At 34.6% G+C, this 3,693-nt stretch overlaps 1 pseudogene; it reads right to left on the reverse strand.

Moving 5' to 3' along the window:
• Positions 1 to 450: 450 nt before the first annotated feature.
• LOC132012588 (U2 spliceosomal RNA) lies at positions 451 to 549 on the reverse strand (annotated as a pseudogene).
• Positions 550 to 3,693: the final 3,144 nt, after the last annotated feature.

The raw sequence follows: 3,693 nt of genomic DNA on the forward strand, positions 1-3,693 counted from the left end.
TAGACCCATCCACGAGATCCACACATATTCAGGTTCTCCTTATTTAGAATAAGAATTGCTGCAAAACTGTGTGGTTTGCTGTTCCTTAACATAACCATTTTTGATATCTGAAGTAAAGATACTACTGTCACCTGACAAAGAGTTGAATATTTCAGTATTATATATATGCAGCATAGGAAATAGTGAGGAAGCACAATAAATAGATCTAAATAATTGAAGAAAAATTATCTTTTGCATTAATTTCCAACATTCTTTGCATAATCAATTTCAGATAAGACTATTTAGATTATAAAGTTATGAAATTTCAGAACTAAAGAGGCATGAATAATTATTCTGTCAGATACATAAGGAAAAATTAAATGTTTCCCAAGCTCTGATAGACAATTAATGAAGAAGATATGCTTGACACCAGTTTGATACCACTTCTTCACCTTTTGCATTGATCATTTTGTGTATTCTTATTTTAATTAATTATTTTTATTAACATATAATGTATTATTTGCCCCAGGGATACTACACTTGATCTTAGCCAAAAGGCCAAGAAGCGATGCCCCAGGGATACAGGTATGTGAATGATCAGGCTTAAAACTTCACAGCACTCACCATATTACATACCCTCCCCAATGCCCATAACCCAACCACCCTCTCCATATCCACCTCCCCCCAGGAACACTCAGTTTGTTTTGTGAGATTAACAGTCTCCTATGATTTTTCTCCCTCCTGATCTCATCTTGTTTCATTTTCTCCTTCACTTCCCCCTAAAGCCCCTCTCTGCCTCTCAAATTCCTCATATCAAGGAGATCATATGATAATTGTCTTTCTCTGATTGACTTATTTCACTCAGCATAATACCCTCTAGTTCCATCCATGCCTTTGTAAATGGCAAAATTCCATTTCTTTTGATGGCTGCATAGTATTCCAGTGTGTGTGTGTGTGTGTGTGTGTGTGTACTGCATCTTCTTTATTCATTCATCTGTTGATGGACATCTAGTTTCTTTCCATAGTTTGGCTATTGTGGACCTCACTACTGTAAACATTCAGGTGCACGTGCCCCTTTGGATCACTACATTTGAAAATTCTGTTGAATGTGGCATGAGCTATGGTAAGAAACATGGCATACGTGGTTGTAAATTGATATAATCTGTACACAAAATTACCCGTATCCATTAAAACTGTGCATTTGCATAGTCTATACCTTTGTAAAATGCTACTCTTAGGTTACCATCAACAGAAGCAAGCATCTATATACACCAGTGGACATATTCAACAGTGTTCAAAACAGCCATCCATAATCATCCATAATCAACTCCTACCAAGAAACTACCTCAATGCCCATGAAGAGAAAACAAGATGCCTAGATTAAGCTGTTGTAAAGAACAAAAATGAAGCATACTAGAAGTGCACTCAGCACATTTGGATGACGCTCCCAAACATATATTTGAGGAAAAGAAGCCAGACACAAAATTATACTGTTGCACACATTTATGTAAAGTTCAAACAAAGACAAAATTAACTTATGCTGATAGACATGAGGTGATCTTTTGGTTGTGACATATTGACTATTTCTGAGATTATGATGTATTCTATATCTTGACATGGAAAATGGTTGTACAGATATATGCATTCCAAAATTATTATTAATTTCCATACCTATAACTGGCAATATTTTACTTCAGTAAAATGATGGGAAAAATCATTATGATCAATATAAATTCTATGTGGTGAAACACTGTGCTGAGAATGGAAAGAACACATTTTTATAATTGTTGGTGTAATGATAATGCTTACCTTAGTTGTGTGGGGGGGAGTAGGGTCACTGGAGTCATACATCTTAGAAGCAACAACTATATTACATGTCATGCTAAATATAATGATTTGTAGAACTGAGTTTATATATTATTTCTAGTTATGTACAGAAGAAGACTAAAGAATAAAATAAAGGACATATAGATATGAATTAAAGTTAAGAAAAATTTAATTATGATCAATAAACAAAATATATCTAAATTTTATGGTAAATAGTCTCCTATCATTATAATCCTTTGATTTCAAATATTTCTTTTATTTTGTTTAAGGTTTCAGAAAAAAAAAAAAAACACCACCACTGTAATTCCTAATTTAATATATAAAATTTCTTAAATTGTTTTATTTACCTAATAACAACTATTTTACCTATTTTAAGGTTATAATTCTAAATTATCTTTCCTCTATCCAATATACCATTTTAACTTTTCTTAGCATCTCCTCTATGAATCGTCCTCCAAAAGGGCAAGTTAATTTAGCTCCAGATTTTCCACTTTTGGAACAAAGGAGAAAGGAACAATAATTTAGGTAATGATCTAGTGGCTAGATTTATACTACAAAAACACTGGGAAGTGTCCTGTTGGAGAAATGCCTGAAAGATTGTCACAGAATGTTAACAAGGAGAAACCCAGCAGTTTTCCTTTCTCTTCATGCTGTTCTCTACTTCATGACCTGCAGCCCTAAGCAGGCAACCCTCTAGTACGTCTGTATTAATTTCCTATTGATGCAATAAAAAATTACCTTAAGCTTAGTGGCTTCAAAACACAAATTTCTTTTTTTTTTTTTTAAAGATTTTGTTTATTTATTTGAGAGAGACAGAGAGCGAGCATGAGAGGGGAGACGGTCAGAGGGTGAAGCAGACTCCCCATGGAGCTGGAGCCTGATGTGGGACTCGATCCTGGGACTCCAGGATCATGACCTGAGCTGAAGGCAGTCACTTAACTAACTGAGCCACCCAGGTGCCCCAAAACACAAATTTCTTAACTCAAAGTTTCTGAGGATAAGATGTCTAAATGTGTTAACTCAAAATTTCTGTGGGCATGATTTAGCTGGTCTTTTGGGCTACCACTTGAGGTTCTATTGAAGAGAAATCTTCTCTAGGCTTACATTGGTTTGGGCAGCATTTGGTTCCTTGAGGCTTTAGAAATAAAGGCTTTAGTTTTTTCATGACCGTGAACTATGGGGTAGTTTTGTTTCCTTGTCATGTGGAACCTTCCAACAAAGCTGTTTTTTTTTTTTTTTAATAATTTTTTTTTATTTTTTATATATATTTTTTATTTTTGTTTTGTTTTGTTTTGTTTTTTCCATCAAGCAAGCAAGGAAATGAGATAATCTAGCAAAATAAGTACTATAACCTTATGTAAATTAATCACATAATCAGAGATGTGTTTTTACTTTGACATATTTTGTTGGTAGAAGCAAGTCACAGATCTTGCCTATACTCAAAGAAAGGACATCCCATAAGGTCATGAATATAGTGGAACTTGGATTATGGAGGCAACTCTAAGAAATTGTCTATCCCAGTCTACCCTCCAGCCTTCAATCCACACATGAAATAATTTTACTATATTCTTCCAAGTCCATCAAAAGTTATAGTCCAAAATAGCATTTACTCAAAGTCTAGACTTCACCATTGAGATCACAGTTAAGTAGTGTTATCAGCCTGATTCTTTTTAATAGAATTTGGGGTGTTTGACCATATCCTTATAGTTTGCACTATCTTTAACCCTTCCAGTCCCAATGGGCACATTTTTGCTAAAATAATTTTCTCAAGAACTTTGTGTGCTCCCATGGTACTAATTCAGGTTTCTTCCCCCCACGCCCCCCGCCAAATCCAATTAAAGAGATCATTTTGAAATAGACTACTTTGAGCTCTGGCTGAGATGGCTG

This window comes from Mustela nigripes, chromosome 2, assembly GCF_022355385.1.
Source record: "Mustela nigripes isolate SB6536 chromosome 2, MUSNIG.SB6536, whole genome shotgun sequence".
NCBI lineage: Eukaryota > Metazoa > Chordata > Mammalia > Carnivora > Mustelidae > Mustela > Mustela nigripes.